Here is a 19321-nt window from a genome sequence, read left to right on the forward strand (position 1 = left end):
CACTAACCAGAAATACAGTGATGAATTTGGACACATGATGCAAGAGCAATATCAAATGTCCATGATGGGTGAGCTGAAATTCTTCCTTGGTCTTCAAATTCGTCAACAAAGCAACAACATCTTCATATCTCAAGAAAAATACCTCAAAGACTGCCTGAAGAAGTTTGGAATGCAAGACTGCAAAGGTTACACGACGCCAATGCCAACTAAAAGTCATCTGGGTCCTGACGACAATGGTAAAGAGTTCGATCAAAAGGTATACCGCTCCATGATTGGTTCTTTACATTATCTATGTGCATCTAGGCCAGATATAATGCTTAGTGTTTGCATGTGTGCCTGATTCCAAGCGGCACCAAAGGAATTGCACCACTTAGCCGTGAAGCGAATTCTTCGATATTTGGCTTACACCCCAACACTAGGATTATGGTATCCCAAGGGCTCAGTTTGATCTGGTTGGATTCTCGGATGCGGATTATGCTGGTGACAAGGTGGATCGCAAGTCTACATCATGCACATGTCACTTTCTGGGACGATCACTTGTCTGTTGGTCTTCAAAGAAGTAGAACTGTGTATCTCTCTCCACTGCTGAATCTGAATACATTGCTGCTGGATCTTGCTGCGCTCAGCTTCTATGGATGAAGCAAACACTCAAGGACTATGGCATCCATCTAAAGCAAGTACCACTCTTCTGCGACAATGAAAGCGCCATCAAGATTGCCAACAACCCAGTTCAGCACTCGAAGATAAAGCACATTGAAATTCGCCATCACTTTCTCAGAGATCATGTTATGAAGGAAGATATTAATATCATTCACGTCAACACAGAAGAGCAATTGGCAGATATCTTCACAAAGCCCTTGGATGAGAAAAGGTTTTGCAAGTTGCGGTGTGAGCTAAATATCTTGGAATCCTCGAATGTCTTGTAATCAGGCACACATCCTAACACTTATGCATGTTGATGACTTAGATGTGCAACACACGAAGTTGTTGGGGAACGTAGTAATTTCAAAAAAAAATCCTACGCACACGCAAGGTCATGGTGATGCATAGCAACGAGAGGGGAGAGTGTAGTCCACATACCCTCGTAGACCGTAAGCGGAAGCGTTTATCAACGCGGTTGATGTAGTCGTACACCTTCATGATCCGTCCCGATCAAGTACCGAACGTACGGCACCTTCGTGTTCAGCACACGTTCAACTCGATGACGTCCTCGCCTTCTTGATCCAGAAAGACGGGCGAAGTAGTAGATGCGTTTCGGCAGCATGACGGCGTGGTGACGGTGTTGGTGAAGAACAATCTCCGCAGGGCTTCGCCTAAGCACTACGAAAACTATGACGAAGGATAAACTAGAGGGGACAGGGTTGCCGACACATGGCTTGGTGTTTCTTGATGTGTCTTTGGTGCTAGCCCTGCCCCTCTATTTATATGTTGAGCCCTTGGGTCGAAACTTGGAGCAAAAGCCTCCTCAAAGTCGGTTTTGCCCGAAAGGCAAGAGTCCCACTCGGACTCCAGGACCAAACGCCACAATCCTTGGCGTCTGGCCCAGACGCCATGGGCCTCGGCGTCTAGCCCAGGGCCAGACGCCAGGGTCTCCGGCGTTTGGCCCCCTGGCCTCCACAAAACTCCTTTTGCACCGACTTATAGCCCCGTGGGCCTGACCCCTTGGCCTAACCATATCATCCAATATATGAATCTTTACCTCCGGACCATTCCGGAGCTCCTCGTCATGTCCGTGATCTCATCTGGGATTCCGAACAACATTCGGTCACCAACATACATAACTCATATAATACTATATCGTCAACGAACGTTTAAGCGTGCGGACCCTACGGGTTCGAGAACTATGTAGACATGACCGAGACACCTCTCTGGTCAATAACCAATAGCGGAACCTGGATGCCCATATTGGCTCCTACATATTCTACGAAGATCTTTATCGGTCGAACCGCATAACAACACACGTTGTTCCCTTTGTCATCGGTATGTTACTTGCCCGAGATTCGATCGTCGCTATCTCAATACCTAGTTCAATCTCGTTATCGTCAAGTCTATTTACTCGTTCTGTAATACATCATCCCGCAACTAACTCATTAGTTACAATGCTTGCAAGGCTTATAGTGATGTGCATTACCGAGTGGGCCTAGAGATACCTCTCCGACAATCGGAGTGACAAATCCTAATCTCGAAATACGCCAACCCAACAAGTACCTTTGGAGACACCTGTAGAGCACCTTTATAATCACCCAGTTACGTTGTGACGTTTGGTAGAACACAAAGTGTTCCTCCGGTAAACGGGAGTTGCATAATCTCATAGTCATAGGAACATGTATAAGTCATGAAGAAAGCAATAGCAACATACTAAACGATCAAGTGCTAAGCTAACGGAATGGGTCAAGTCAATCACATCATTCTCCTAATGATGTCATCCCGTTAATCAAATGACAACTCATGTCCATGGCTAGGAAACTCAACCATCTTCGATTAACGAGCTAGTCAAGTAGAGGCATACTAGTGACACTATATTTGTCTATGTGTTCACACATGTATTATGTTTCCGGTTAATACAATTCTAGCATGAATAATAAAAATTTATCATGAAATAAGGAAATAAATAATAACTTTATTATTGCCTCTAGGGCATATTTTCTTCATTCTCCCACTTGCACTAGAGTCAATAATCTAGTTCACATCGCCATGTGATTTAACACCAATAGTTCACATCACCATGTGATTAACACCCATAGTTCACATCGTCATGTGACCAACATCCAAAGGGTTTACTAGAGTCAATAATCTATTTCACATCGCTTATGTGATTAACACCCAAAGAGTACTAAGGTGTGATTATGTTTTGCTTGTGGGAGAAGTTTAGTCAACGGGTCTGCCACATTCAGATCCGTATGTATTTTGCAAATTTCTATGTCAACAATGCTCTGCACGGAGCTACTCTAGCTAATTGCTCCCACTTTCAATATGTATCCAGATTGAGACTTAGAGTCATCTGGATCAGTGTCAAAACTTGCATCGACGTAACCCTTTACGACGAACCTTTTGTCACCTCCATAATCGAGAAACATGTCCTTATTCCACTAAGGATAATTTTTGACCGCTGTCCAGTGATCTACTCCTAGATCACTATTGTACTCCCTTGCTAAACTCAGTGTAGGGTATACAATAGATCTGGTACACAACATGGCATACTTCATAGAACCTATGGCTGAGGCATAGGGAATGACTTTCATTCTCTTTCTATCTTCTACCGTGGTCGGGCTTTGAGTCTTACTCAACTTCACACCTTGTAACACAGGCAAGAACTTTTTCTTTGACTGTTCCATTTTGAACTACTTCAAAATCTTGTCAAGGTATGTACTCATTGAAAAAACTTATCAATCGTCTGGATCATCTCTATAGATCTTGATGCTTAATATGTAAGCACCTTCATCGAGGTCTTCCTTTGAAAAACTCCTTTCAAATACTCCTTTATGCTTTCCAGAAAAATTCTACATTATTTCCGATCAACAATATGTCATTCACATATACTTATCAGAAATGTTGTAGTGCTCCCACTCACTTTCTTGTAAATACAGGCTTCACCGCAAGTCTGTATAAAACTATATGCTTTGATCAACTCATCAAAGCGTATATTCCAACTCCGAGATGCTTGCACCAGTCCATAGATGGATCGCTGGAGTTTGCACATTTTGTTAGCACCTTTAGGATCGACAAAACCTTCTGGTTGCATCATATACAACTCTTCTTTCAGAAATCCATTAAGGAATGCAGGTTTGACATCCATTTGCCAAATTTCATAAAATGCGGCAATTGCTACATGATTCGGACAGACATTTAAGCATCGCTACAAGTAAGAAAATCTCATTGTATTCAACATCTTGAACTTGTCGAAAACATTTTGCGACAATTCGAGCTTTGTAGATAGTAACACTACTATCAGCGTCCGTCTTCCTCTTGAAGATCCATTTTCTTCTCTATGGCTTATCGATCATCGGGCAAGTCAACCAAAGTCCATACTTTGTTCTCATATATGGATCCTATCTCAGATTTCATGGCCTCAAGCCATTTTGCGGAATCTGGGCTCATCAACGCTTCCTCATAGTTCGTAGGTTCGTCATGGTCAAGTAACATGAACTCCAGAATAGGATTACCGTACCACTCTGGTGCGGAACGTACTCTGGTTGACCTACAAGGTTCGGTAGTAACTTGATCCGAAGCTTCATGATCATCATCATTAACTTCCTCACTAATTGGTGTAAGCATCACTGGAACTGATTTCAGTGAAGAACTACTTTCCAATTCGGGAGAAGGTACAATTACCTCATCAAGTTCTACTTTCCTCCCCCTCCCTTCTTTCGAGAGAAACTCCTTCTCTAGAAAGGATCCATTCTTAGCAACGAATGTCTTGCCTTCGGATCTGTGATAGAAGGTGTACCCAACCGTCTCCTTTGGGTATCCTATGAAGACACATTTCTCCGATTTGGGTTTGAGCTTATCAGGATGAAACTTTTTCACATAAGCATCGCAACCCCAAACATTAAGAAACGACAACTTTGGTTTCTTGCCAAACCACAGTTCATATGGTGTCGTCTCAACGGATTTAGATGGTGCCCTATTTAACGTGAATGCAGTTGTCTCTAATGCATAACCCCAAAATGATAGTGGTAAATCGGAAGAAACATCATAGATTGCACTATATCCAATAAAGTACGGTTATGATGTTCGGACACACCATTACGCTGTGGTGTTCTAGGTGGCGTGAGTTGCGAAACTATTCCGCGTTGTTTCAAATGAAGACCAAACTCATAACTCAAATATTCTCCTCCACGATCAGATCGTAGAAACTTTATTTTCTTGTTACGATGATTTTCCACTTCACTCTGAATTTATATCAACTTTTCAAATATTTCAGACTTATGTTTCATCAAGTAGATATACCCATATCTGCTCAAATCATCTGTGAAGGTCAGAAAATAACAATACCCGCCGCGAGCCTCAACACTCATCGGATTGCATACATCAGTATGTATTATTTCCAATAAGTCAGTTGCTCGCTCCATTGTTCTGGAGAACGGAGTCTTAGTCATCTTGCCCATAAGGCATGGTTCGCAAGCATCAAGTGATTCATAATCAAGTGATTCCAAAAGCTCATGAGCATGGAGTTTCTTCATGCGCTTTACACCAATATGACCTAAACGGCAGTGCCACAAATAAGTTGCACTATCTTTATTAACTTTGCATCTTTTGAATTCAATATTATGAATATGTGTATCACTACGATCGAGATCCAACAAACCATTTTTATTGGGTGTATGACCACAGAAGGTTTTATTCATGTAAACAGAACAACAATTATTCTCTAACTTAAATGAATAACTGTATTGCAATAAACATGATCAAATCATATTTATGCTCAACGCAAACACCAAATAACATTTATTTATGCTCAACACTAATCCCGAAAGTATAGGTAGTGTGCGATGATGATCATATCAATCTTCGAACCACTTCCAACACACATCGTCACTTCACCCCTAACTAGTCTCTGTTCATTCTGCAACTCCCGTTTCGAGTTACTTCTCTTAGAAACTGAACCAGTATCAAATGCCGAGGGGTTGCTATAAACACTAGTAAAGTACACATCAATAACATGTATATCAAATATAGCTTGTTCACTTTGCCATCCTTCTTATCCGCCAAATACTTGGGGTAGTTCCGCTTCAGTGACCAGTCCCTTTGTAGTAGAAGCACTTAGTCTCAGGCTTAGGTCCAGACTTGGGCTTCTTCACTTGAGCAGCAACTTGCTTGCCGTTCTTCTTGAAGTTCCCCTTCTTCCGTTTGCCCTTTCCTTGAAACTAGTGGTCTTGTCAACCATCAACACTTGATGCTTTTCTTGATTTCTACCTTCACCGATTTTAGCATCGCGAAGAGCTTGGGAATTGTTTTCGTCATCCCTTGCATATTATAGTTCATCACAAAGTTCTAGTAACTTGGTGATAGTGACTAGAGAACTTTGTCAATTACTATCTTATCTGGAAGATTAACTCCCACTTGATTCAAGCAATTGTAGTACCCAGACAATCTGAGCACATGCTCACTGGTTGAGCTATTCTCCTCCATCTTGTAGGCAAAGTACTGTCAGAGGTCTCATACCTCTCGACACGGGCATGAGTATGAAATACCAATTTCAACTCTTGGAACATCTTATATGCTCCGTGGCGTTCAAAACATTTTTGAAGTCCCGATTCTAAGCCGTAAAGCATGGTGCACTAAACTATCAAGTAGTCATCATACCGAGCTTTTGTAGAACGTTCATAACGTCTGTATCTGCTCCTGCAATAGTTCTGTCACCTAGCGGTGCATCAAGGACATAATTCTTCTGTGCATCAATGAGGATAATCCTCAGATCACGGATCCAATCCACATCATTGCTACTAACATCTTTCAACTTAGTTTTCTCTAGGAACATATCAAAAATAAAACAGGGGAGCTAAACGCGAGCTATTGATCTACAACATAGATATGCTAATACTACCAGGACTAGGTTCATGATAAATTAAAGTTCAGTTTAATCAAATTATTAAAGAACTCCCACTTAGATAGACATCCCTCTAATCATCTAAGTGATCACATGATCCATATCAACTAAACCATGTCCGATCATCACGTGAGATGGAGTAGTTTTCAATGGTGAACATCACTATGTTGATCATATCTACTATATGATTCATGCTCAACCTTTCGGTCTCAGTGTTCCGAGGCCATATCTGCATATGCTAGGCTCGTCAAGTTTAACCTGAGTATTCCGCGTGCGCAACTGTTTTGCACCCGTTGTATTTGAACGTAGAGCCTATCACACCCGATCATCACGTGGTGTCTCAGCACGAAGAACTTTCGCAACGGTGCATACTCAGGGAGAACACTTTTAGCTCGAAATTTAGTGAGAGATCATCTTATAATGCTACCGTCGATCTAAGCAAAATAAGATGCATAAAAGATAAACATCACATGCAATCAATATAAGTGATATGATATGGCCATCATCATCTTGTGCTTGTGATCTCCATCTTCGAAGCACCGTCATGATCACAATCGTCACCGGCGCGACACCTTGATCTCCATCGTAGCATCGTTGTCGTCTTGCCAACTATTGCTTCTACAACTATCGCTACCGCTTAGTGATAAAGTAAAGCATTACAGGGCGATTGCATTGCATACAATAAAGCGACAACCATATGGCTCCTACCAGTTGCCGATAACTCGGTTACGAAACATGATTATCTCATACAATAAAATATAGCATCATGTCTTTGACCATATCACATCACAACATGCCCTGCAAAAGCAAGTTAGACGTCCTCTACTTTGTTGTTGCAAGTTTTATGTGGCTGCTACGGGCTGAGCAAGAACCGTTCTTACCTACGCATCAAAACCACAATGATAGTTCGTCAAGTTAGTGCTGTTTTAACCTTCTCAAGGACCGGGCGTAGCCACACTCGGTTCAACTAAAGTTGGAGAAACTGACACCCGCCAGCCACCTGTGTGCAAAGCACGTCGGTAGAACCAGTCTCGCGTAAGCGTACGCGTAATGTCGGTCCGGGCCGCTTCATCCAACAATACCGCCGAACCAAAGTATGACATGGTGGTAAGCAGTATGACTTGTATCGCCCACAACTCACTTGTGTTCTACTCGTGCATATAACATCTATGCATAAAACCTGGCTCGGATGCCACTGTTGGGGAACGTAGTAATTTCAAAAATTTCCTACGCACACGCAAGATCATGGTGATGCATAGCAACGAGAGGGGAGAGTGTAGTCCACATACCCTCGTAGACCGTAAGCGGAAGCGTTTATCAACGCGGTTGATGTAGTCATACACCTTCACGATCCGTCCCGATCAAGTACCAAACGTACGGCACCTCCGTGTTCAGCACACGTTCAGCTCGATGACGTCCTCGCCTTCTTGATCCAGCAAGACGGGCGAAGTAGTAGATGAGTTCCAGCAGCACGACGGCGTGGTGACGGTGTTGGTGAAGAACAATCTCCGCAGGGCTTCGCCTAAGCACTACGAAAACTATGACGGAGGATAAACTAGAGGGGACGGGGTTGCCGACACACGGCTTGGTGTTTCTTGATGTGTCTTTGGTGCTAGCCCTGCCCCTCTATTTATATGTTGAGCCCTGGGGTCGAAACTTGGAGCAAAAGCCTCCTCAAAGTCGGTTTTGCCCCAAAGGCAAGAGTCCCACTCGGACTCCAGGACCAAATGCCACAATCCTTGGCATCTGGCCCAGACGCCATGGACCTCGGCGTCTGGCCCAGGGCCAGACGCCAGGGTCTCCGGCGTTTGGCCCCCTGGCCTCCGCAAAACTCCTTTTGCACCGACTTATAGCCCCGTGGGCCTGACCCCTTGGCCTAACCATATCATCCAATATATGAATCTTTACCTCCGGACCATTCCGGAGCTCCTCGTCATGTCCGTGATCTCATCTGGGACTCCGAACAACATTCGGTCACCAACATACATAACTCATATAATACTATATCGGTAACGAATGTTTAAGCGTGCGGACCCTACGGGTTCGAGAACTATGTAGACATGACCGAGACACCTCTCTGGTCAATAACCAATAGCAGAACCTAGATGCCCATATTGGCTCCTACATATTCTACGAAGATCTTTATCGGTCGAACCGCATAACAACATACGTTGTTCCCTTTGTCATCGGTATGTTACTTGCCCGAGATTCGATCGTAGGTATCTCAATACCTAGTTCAATCTCGTTATCGGCAAGTCTCTTTACTCGTTCTGTAATACATCATCCCACAACTAACTCATTAGTTACAATGCTTGCAAGGCTTATAGTGATGTGCATTACCGAGTGGGCCCAGAGATACCTCTCCGACAATCGGAGTGACAAATCCTAATCTCGAAATACGCCAACCCAACAAGTACCTTTCGAGACACCTGTAGAGCACCTTTATAATCACCTAGTTACGTTGTGACGTTTGGTAGCACACAAAGTGTTCCTCCGGTAAACGGGAGTTGCATAATCTCATAGTCATGAAGAAAGCAATAGCAACATACTAAACGATCAAGTGCTAAGCTAACGGAATGGGTCAAGTCAATCACATCATTCTCCTAATGATGTGATCCCGTTTATCAAATGACAACTCATGTCCATGGCTAGGAAACTCAACCATCTTCGATTAACGAGCTAGTCAAGTAGAGGCATACTAGTGACACTATATTTGTCTATGTATTCACACATGTATTATGTTTCCGGTTAATACAATTCTAGCATGAATAATAAACATTTATCATGAAATAAGGAAATAAATAATAACTTTATTATTGCCTCTAGGGCATATTTCCTTCAGAAGTAATGTATATCTTCAATCAATAAAGACATACACTCTGAGTGTGAATACATTAATGTGGAATTTGACTTCGGAGCGCCACGATAATTGTGCGCCGTGTCTGGGTCTAATACTTCCTATACGATGGGTAACGCCACCACCAAAATCTTGTTTGAAGTGTTTCTCCTGGCGTTACATTTGCTAAGTCTTCGCATTTGTTTTATCTTCAACATTGATTTGTCTTCCGATAATTTTCACCTTGTTGATTTAGTTGTACGCATATATATTCATATACTTGTGTTCTGTCCTCCACAACATTCACTTATAGCTATGTCTTCTCGTTTGAACCTTTTGGACTAAGTGAATGTGATCGGACCCTAACCTCTCTATGCTTCTACCTCAAACTCTATGTATCCAAATCATATGCATTCTGTTGAAACTGTCGAATGTCTTCTCTGCGTCCTTGTCAGCAGAAGATACAGAGACAAACATTAAATCTATTTTAAATGCTCAGTCCTAATTGCCTGAAACCCGGAGAAGCCGGAACGACCACCCGACAGTCCAGGCGTGCGTGGGAACATGGAACAACTTCAAATGTCTTGCATGTTCACCACGTGTCCCTCAGGTGTGAACCGCCAGGGGCACCTGCGTAATTGTGTTGTGTTGTCCCTCTCCCTATAAATGCACATCACATCGCGGTCAAAATCTTTCTTCCACCTCTCCACCTCGACAAACCCTAGCGCCACCGCTAGCTCTCGACGACGCCGGCGACGAAGCACTTAGCTGCCGCGACCTCACCGACGCCGTCCTCACGCCGGCCGCGGACCTCGTCTTCTCCGCCGCCGCCATAGTGTCCTCCATCGCCAAGTTAGGGCATGGAATATCAAACTGCTCGGCCTCCTCTTCTACTCCGTCTAGCAGTTCATCGTGTGGTAATTATAACTCTCTTTTTACTGTCTTTTTGATCTGATGGATTCATCTTTCCTTACCAAAAGTGGTTTCTGCCTCCACATATCTGGATCTATCACGTTCTGCATCTCATATTATGCCTAGTATATTCACTTATGCTTCACACGTAGTTAGATTCCTCACTTGTACCTATTCTTGGATTCGTACAAATCTGGAACCAACTCTCAACATATAAGTGAATGTCTTCGCGCTATGAGGTTAATGCCTTCTAAACTGATTTATCTTCAAAATCTTCTGAGAATGCATATGACCTCTTCCCCTTCCCTCGCATCTCTAATGCTGTCACAGGTACATGTCCGTGGGAGAATCCCTTGGTTCTCATAGTCTGCATTCATTTGCAGAATTCTTACAGCATCACATTAATTCTCCCGAAGCTAGTTCTTGTCTGACCAGCAGACGGAAGACTCTGACAGCGTTGAAGACATTCAGTCTGAACTATATGGCCACAGAAAAGTCAGCAAGGAAGGGAGGCAGACAGCGCCGTGGGAATACACCTACGGATTTGCCACCAGACCTCTATGAGCTGTACAAGACAGATCCAGAAGAGGATTACAATCAGCGCAAAACACGAATCCAATGGATTCGAAGATATTGGGCCGAGCAATGGTTCAAATACAGGTTCGTGACCCAGGAGTATGCTGAGAAGAATGCTATCAAGCGACCTTGGGGAGATATCTTGTACAAAAATCTTCCAGCCAGGTCCAGAACTGAAGCCATTGATCAAGGCTTCTATCCTTGCATGGTACGCGGACCACAGCCAGAAAACGCTGACCCATCTTCTCTGCTATGGTGTCGTGACGACAATCTGTTCAAGCGCAACTACAAGTTTGCCAAGGACTCTGCTGCGAAGAACAAGAAGTCGCTGTGATTAGACTTCAACCCCGGTCCCTCTGCTCCTCGTGCCGATGGCACACGCGATGCTGAACCCAATATCATCGGGCCCTTCTACAACCTCAAAGGTCTCATAACTCACATTATGGTTCAAGGGGCAGAAGTGGAGCACTCTGCTGATGACGCTGACTCTGATGAAGCGCCTGCTCCACCAAAACCACTAAAGCAGAAGAAACCCAAGGCTTCAAAGCCCTCCTCTGCACCAAGAGCTTCGCGTTCGAAGCCTCTGGCCACTGCTCCTCCTGCACCTAGTGTGCATTCTGAAGATCTCTCTCGCATCTCCAAGACAGAGAAGAAGAAACCCATGCAAACTACTGGTCAAGCATTGACCCCAGCTGCCGTTCTGAGGAATGAGAACGAAGCCATTGATCTGTCTAGTGACGACGATCTTGGCAATGATGCTCTTGTGCTGCTGATAAAGAGCACGCAAGAGGCAGAAATCTTCAACGATCTTCCCCTTTTCGATGTGGACATCCTAAACAAGTTCATTGATGAATGGTTTGATAGCCCAAACCTTAGCTTTGATGATCTTCAGCTTCCTGTTGGCCTTAGCGTTTCATTCCATGGAGCCATTGCTCCTGAGCTGGCTTTAGCTCAAAGGATTGTTGAGCTAAAGAACAAAATTGACTATGAAAAGGCTCAGTTCAAGAAGCATATGGCCAAGCTCAGTGTGACTGATGTCCAAAACTTCAAGCAAATGATGCATGAGCTCAAGGAGGCATTTCACAAGAAACGTGATGAAGCTAAAGGTTCACGCGAGCGCATGAAACTCCTTGCTGCCAAATGTGTTCAAGCTTACGATGAAGCTGAGAAGCGCAAGGCACTTGGGCGTCGTGGCATCGACCCCAAGATGGCTGCCAAGAAGAAGAAGAAGCCTGCTGTGGACCAATCTGAAGCATCCAGGCGAGAGGAACCACGCATTGTCTTCCCCGCCAGTATGACAGGCGTGAAGCCAAAGGTCCCCACAGTGGCTTCAGATCTCAAGAAAACAAGGACAACCGAAGCTGAAGCCAGAAAGCGCAAGTCCAAGAACACCACTAGTGAAGCTCCACCAACCAAGAAGAGAAAAACCAAGAAAAAAGATCGGGCTGCTCCCACAGAGCCCCTCGTCGTCGAGCCAATCTCAGTTGCTCGTCCTGCGTCTGCACACCAAGAGCGTCGGTTGATAGTTCATGAGCCTGCTACCACAGAGGCTCCTGAAACTGAAGAGATTCCAGCTGTTGACCCCACTGCAGCTGAAGACATTGGTCACCAAGACAATGTAGAAGATGATGAAGTCCTTCCTCAGATCGAGCACAACGTGGTATCATCGCCTGTTCTCATGAACAGCGAACTCATCAGCATTGGTCATCCTTTGACGCCAATTGCTCAGGATGATTCATGGGCTGATCACCCTCAAGACTCCCCCTGTGAAGAAGAAACACCAACTACTCCCCCAACTCAAGTCACCACTCCGGTACTTGAAGATGAAGACTTTGTGGCCCAGACAACTCCATCTCCACAAGCGTCGCCAGCGTTTCGCAGGCTTCGCAAAGGACCAAGGCCACAAGTCACTCTTTCGAGTGTTCCAGAAGGAGAAGAGCACTAATCAGTATCTCGCCATGTATTTCCTGAAGCCTCTCCATCTGTGAACATCTCCGAGTCTGAAGCCAATGCTGCTGAAGACATTCCGGCTGTGTCAGCCGATGAACAAGAAGAACCAAGACAAGAAGAAGAACGTGTTGCTACACCCCCAACTAACCCTGAAGTTGTTCTCGAGGAGAACGTGTCCGACCCTCCAGGTACTCGAGTGGAGGTTAACAATACTGAGGCGGCCACAAACAACACTACTGAAGCCGATGACATTGTCATGGCTGAAGCTGATGTGGCGCCAGAAGTTAATGTGGTGCCAGAAGTAGTTGCACCTGAAGCCAATGCTGCACCTGAAGCAAATGTGCAGCCTGACGTTAATGCCAATGCCACTGCTCCTGTACCGCCTCCAAGGCCACACACCATTGAGCAAGCATTCGATTGAGGTCAGCTGGTTACTGTCAGATGGCCCATTCTAGTTCCTCCACCTGCTGCTGGTCCGCAATTTGACTATCATGTAGAGCAAAGGCCTCAGGTCCAGAAGCCTAAGCCAAGGTTGCCAAGGTTTCCAGGTACTTCAACTTCACTAGGATCTTTCAATGCAAATGGCTTCATTGCACACAATACCTTCTTTGATAGTGCCAAGAACCCCTACTCCAAGCCAAGAATTTCATATGATCGGTTATGGAGCTATCAGCAGCGCAGTTACTATTCCTGTGTTCTCTATGATCAAGGGCGCATCTTTCCACATATGCGTCTAGACTGTGAAGCTATTGTTGGACTGCCCTGCTTAGAAGAAGCCCTTGACTGCTTCCGTGATGCTGGTCTTCTGAACTTTGTGACTGATAAAGAGCATTGGAATGAAGAGCTTCTGCTGCAATTCTATGCTACCCTCCACATTCGCGGCTTCAACAGGGATCCGAAGACATGGATCCTTGAGTGGATGACAGGCAATGTCCATCACGAAGCCAAAGCTCTTGATATCCTTGAGCTAACTGGCCTGCCCACTCCAGGTGAACTCTTCGAGCCTGGTTGTCAGCTTCACCGCAGTGCTTTGGAGAGCATCTTTCAGAAGCCAGAGCCCAACATGAGCCAAATGCTGAGCATGATGAAGCCACTGCCACGCAACGCTGAATACCCAAGAGAATTCTTTGTTGAAGACCTAGAGTATCTGCCCCGCACTATTTATCATATCATCAGGCGAACTCTATGGCCTGTCAAAGGACATTCTTCTGCAGCGAAGCTTGAAGGAGCAATGAAGACATTGGTCTTTTATATCTTCAATGGCATCAGCTTCAATGCTCAAGACTTCTTCATCAGGAAATTGGCTGCATCTGGCTCTGACCTCTTTGGTCTGAAGTTCTACGCTCCATGGGTTATGCACCTTATCAAGCTTCATTCAGCTGTCAACTATCAGCCCTCTACACGCAACCATCTGATATTCTTGCCAGAGGTTGATATGTCTATTGAAGACATCTACCCAGAGCCTGCCAAAGAGCCTGTTTATCTTCACAATGTTGATCACCAAAGCTTCACACAGCCCATTGAAGGAGTTCAGGCCGTCACTCGTGTTTATCCTTTGGCTGGCAATACACGTGCACCTCACCGTGCCCATACTGAAGCCACTGGAAGCACTATTGCTCAAAGACCTCGGAAGCGATCTCGTGTCCTCAATGACCGAGAGCTTCTCGTCGCGCTGCATCAAAAACAGGATAAGCATCACTTCTGGCTGAAGTGACAGATGCAGTGCCTCTTGGTGGATGTCAACCGCATTCGCAATCTTGCCACCAAGAATGCTTTTGTCACACATGAGACCTGTAGGAGGTCATGGAAGAATCTGACATTGCTCAGTGCTGAAGATGATCTTCAAGACGATGGCTTCACTGAAAGATTCAAGTTTGATTCCACTCCTCCCAGGAATGTTGTCTTGCGTCGGACTCCCTCACTTGAAGACTCTGACTATTCCTCCTCAGCTGCAACTGTTAATGCCAGAGTCATTGATGACCAAGATGATGCTACTTCACCACCTCCAACTTCGGCGCGTATCGATACTGCACCAAGTTCTTCTGCACAACCAAACCTCAATGACGACCCTGCTGCTTCACCTACTCCTCATGGGAACGAGTAGAGGCTCTATGTCTTCAAACCTTTTTGGTCCTTACTGACAAAAGGGGGAGAAGCATATGAGTTGATAGTCTTCAAGCGGGTCCATATGGGTGGTTGCTTTATATTTTGCCAAGTGCTTACAACTCTCGCTCTTGATACTTTTGGTTCTTTGAGTTGTAACACTTAAACTTGATGGTCGTCTGCTACTTTTTCTGCTATTCTGTGATGCAATGATAAATTCCGCATGTGCGATAATCAATCCCGCATGAAGTCATATTGTAGACGTCCATTTTTCATTATGCATGTCATTATCTTCGTTATATCTTTTCATGCATGATGAATTGCCTTCATAAGTTGAAGAGGATCTCCACAAGTACAACCTGCCATGTGCATTTGCATTCCAAAAGCAAAATACTTATATGCACATCTTCAGGGGGAGCCTTTTGCTACTTATGAAGACAATATCTTAATCCTTTACAATTTCACATAATTTTATGCCCGTTGAAAACTTCAACCAGTTTGTCATCAATCACCAAAAAGGGGGAGATTGTAAGTGCATCTAGTGCCACCCCTAGTTGGTTTTGGAGTATTGACGACAAACCTGGTTGAGGGACTAATGTGTTTGTGAGAATTGCAGGATAACACAGGTAGTAGTCCCTCATTGATTCGGTTTACCTACCGGAGATGACCCCTAAAAATGTATGAAGACATTGAAGACAATGGTGGTACGTGAAGATATTCACATTGAAGACTATGACATGAGAAGACATCGCATGAAGACTTTGGAGCGCGAAGACATAGTTGTTTCGTAGTTCCATTTTCTTGTTTGTTGAGTCATAGGAACCACCGTACTGTTAAGCGGGGTCCAAGTGAACAAAGTCAGAGTGACTGAAGTGATGCTCAACCAAATCCTATGTCTTCGAGCGAAGACAATGAGAGCAAGTCTTATCCAGAGCTGGATGAGTCAGCTTTACTTGTAGCCCAAGTCAAGCTGCCGCGTGTGTTTGAAATCTGACCGTTGGAACACATGTCAGTTCCTTAGTGACCCAGGGTCATTTCGGACAAATCAGGTCGGTTTGCCTAGTGGCTATAAATAGCCCACCCCCTACACCATAAATTGGTGGCTGCTCAGAGTTAGTGCACGACTTTTGTTGTTTGAGAGCAATCCACCTCCGAAGCTTTTGAGAGAGAGAAATCCTTGCGAGGACAAAGCCCAAACACCCAGAGCCAAAGAGTGTTATGCATCACTGAAGTCTTTCTGTCCGCGTGACCTGAAGACTTGTTACACTTGAGGATTGTGAATCCTCCAGCCGGTTAGGCGTCACATTCTGAGCATCCAAGAGTCATTGTGGATTGCCGGTGAACGAAGTCTGTGAAGGTTTGGAAGTCTACCTTGAAGACTTACCAGAGTGATTGGGCGAGGACTGGGTGTCCTTAGATCAAGGGGAATAAGGTGAAGACACGGTCTTCTGAGTTAAATCTCAGCCTCCCTAACCAGACGTACAGTTGTCACAGCAACTGGAACTGGTCCAACAAATCCTTGTCCTCATCAAGCGTCTGGTTCTATCTTCTCCCTCTCTTTATTTACAGTTTGTCTTCGTGAAGTCATTGCCTGCTTGTGTTACCTGTTTGACTTCACTGTGTGACTTCTATTGTTGTTTGGCTTCACACTATCTTCCATCCTGATCATTACTACCTAGCTGCTATTAGTCTTTGTGCTTTCACTTCATTGAATACTTGACTATGGCCTTCCTAGTGTAGTATACCTTCCGCTGCATGTTAATAGGTTCATTTCTATCGTTTGTCTTTGAAACTCCCATGTTTTGAAGATTTCCATAAAAATCGCCTATTCACCCCCCCTCTAGTCGAGATAACTAGCACTTTCAGGTAGGGCACCTGGCCCGGACGGTTTTAGTGGACTGTTCCTCAAAGCTTGCTGGCCTATCATCAAGGACGACTTCTACAACCTATGCAATCAATTCCATGAGGGCAAGCTCAATCTTCAAAGCATTAATGGACTAATCACTCTTATCCCGAAAAATGGGTCCCCATCAACTGTCAATGATTATCGTCCGATCACACTACTCAATTGTTGCCTCAAGCTCATCACCAAGCTGCTGGCCAACCGCTTGCAAAAGGTCATTTTGAGGATTATTCATCGCAACCAATATGGATTCATTAGAGGACGATCTATACAAGACTGCCTAGCTTGGACTTTCCAATATATCCACCAATGTCAAGCCTCAAAGCGTCCAATCGTGTTACTCAAATTGGATTTTGCCAAAGCCTTTGATACCATTGATCATGATCCAATGATCAACATCATGAAGCATATGGGGTTTAATGACAAATGGCTCTCTTGGATTAAATCCATATTCTCCTCGAGAAGATCTTCTATTCTGCTTAATGGAGTGCCGGGCAGGCAGTTTCACTGTCGTCGGGGAGTTCGCCAGGGTGACCCTCTCTCACCCCTCATTTTTGTCCTTGCGGCCGATTTACTGCAGTCTGCCATCAATGATGCCTTTAGAAATGGATTAATCCAGCTTCCATTCCCTAGTAACGGTCAAATGGACTACCCGATTGTGCAGTATGCTGACAACACAATATTACTTATGCCGGACTGCCCCCGACAAGCTTTGATTATCAAAAATATCCTCACCAACTATGCCCAATCGATCGGACTCAAGATCAACTTTCATAAATCAACACTCATTCCCATCAACTTGGATCAACAGCTTGCCATGCAAATTGCCTCGATTTTCGAGTGCCCGGTGGGAGCCATGCCATTCACTTACCTCGGTATTCCTTTGGGCACGTCTTGACCCACTATTCAAGACTTCATGCCACTAGTCTGCTCCATTGAGAGAAGTCTTTACTCCACACTCTCTCTTATTTCACATGCAGGGAAGTTGACCTTGCTCAATTCGACCGTCACGTCACTCCTCATTTATGCGATGTGCACTCTTCACTTTCCTCCTAAGCTTATTGAAATGCTTGACAAAAGCAGAAGAAGATGCTTGTGGATCAAGAAAACAGAACAAGGAGATAAATGTAACTCTCTAGCTGCCTAGGATATGGTGTGTAAACCCAAAAGCAAAGGTGGCCTAGGAGTCCTCAACCTACGTATCCAGAATGAAGCTTTGCTCCTCCAGTTTTTACACAAATTCTACAACAAGATGGACATCCCCTGGGTCCAACTAACTTGGGGCTCGTACTACACGGAGAAGATACCTCATGCTACTGACCCAGTTGGCTCCTTTTGGTGGCACGATATCCTCAAACTCTCTCCCAAGTTTAGGGGAATCTCAAGCATTAACATTGTCTGTGGTACCACTGCCTTATTTGGGAAAGATCTCTGGGCTGATCAGATCCTGCAAGACTCACACCCACGTGCTTTGTCTCATTCTTTGAACGAAGACATCTCGGTCAAAGATTTCTTGGGGATCACGTCTCTGCATGAAGCGTTCCACCTTCCGTTGTTGCCCCAAGCGCATGATGAGATCAGACAAATGCAGGCTGTTGCGGCTGCGCTTCAACCCTCAACGGCAACTTCAGACGTGTGGCACTACGTGTGGGGCAAAACGAACTTCAAGTCAACAGATTACTACCGTTTTTTCTTCAAAGATCTTCATTCCCACCAAGTCTTTGGTTGGAATTGGAAATCAAAATGCACAATGAAGCTTAAGGTGTTTGCTTGGCTGTTATTCCACGATCGACTTAACACGCGCAATATGCTTAAAAGAAGACATTATAACATCGGGGATGATCACAACTTCTTGCTCTGTAACCAAAGCATCGAGGAAACTGTTGAGCACATGATTTTCACCTGCGCTTTCAGCAAGCAATGTTGGGGTAAACTTGACATCCTCTGGGAACCCTTCCCTGGCAGGCTACAAGCTATTCAAGACCAGAAGAATAACCACTCGTCGCGCTTGTTCCTGGAAAAATTCATTGCGGCGGCTTGGAGCATCTGGAAGGAGAGGAACAATCATCACTTCAGAGCTATACCACCCTCCTTCCAGTCTTGGCTTGGGAGATTTAAGAAAGATTTTGAGCTTCTACAGCACAGGGTTAAAGAGGCACATAAGCCTTTAGTTCTCAATTTTGTAAACTCTCTTTGATAGCACTCTAAACTAGCCTTTGCTTCTCTTGCCACAAAGTGGCTGAGATAAACTTCATGTAAATACTTCTTTGTACAGTCCCCTGCACTATTTATTAATATATTAACACAGTAGGAGCCTTTCCTACTGTTCCTGGTCAAAAAAACTTATACATATTCCTTTGACTATGAGATTATGCAACTTCCGAATACCGGAGGAACTCCTTGTGTGCTACCAAACATCACAACGTAACTGGGTGATTATAAAGATGCTCTACAGGTGTCTCCGAAGGTGTTTGTTGGGTTGGCATAGATC

The 19321-nt window shown here is 44.6% G+C and overlaps 1 pseudogene; it reads left to right on the forward strand.

Moving 5' to 3' along the window:
- The window catches only part of LOC141028155 (uncharacterized), a 71124-nt pseudogene extending 52097 nt beyond the window's left edge, over positions 1 to 19027 (forward strand).
- Positions 19028 to 19321: the final 294 nt, after the last annotated feature.

Source organism: Aegilops tauschii, chromosome 1, assembly GCF_002575655.3.
Source record: "Aegilops tauschii subsp. strangulata cultivar AL8/78 chromosome 1, Aet v6.0, whole genome shotgun sequence".
Taxonomy (NCBI): domain Eukaryota; kingdom Viridiplantae; phylum Streptophyta; class Magnoliopsida; order Poales; family Poaceae; genus Aegilops; species Aegilops tauschii.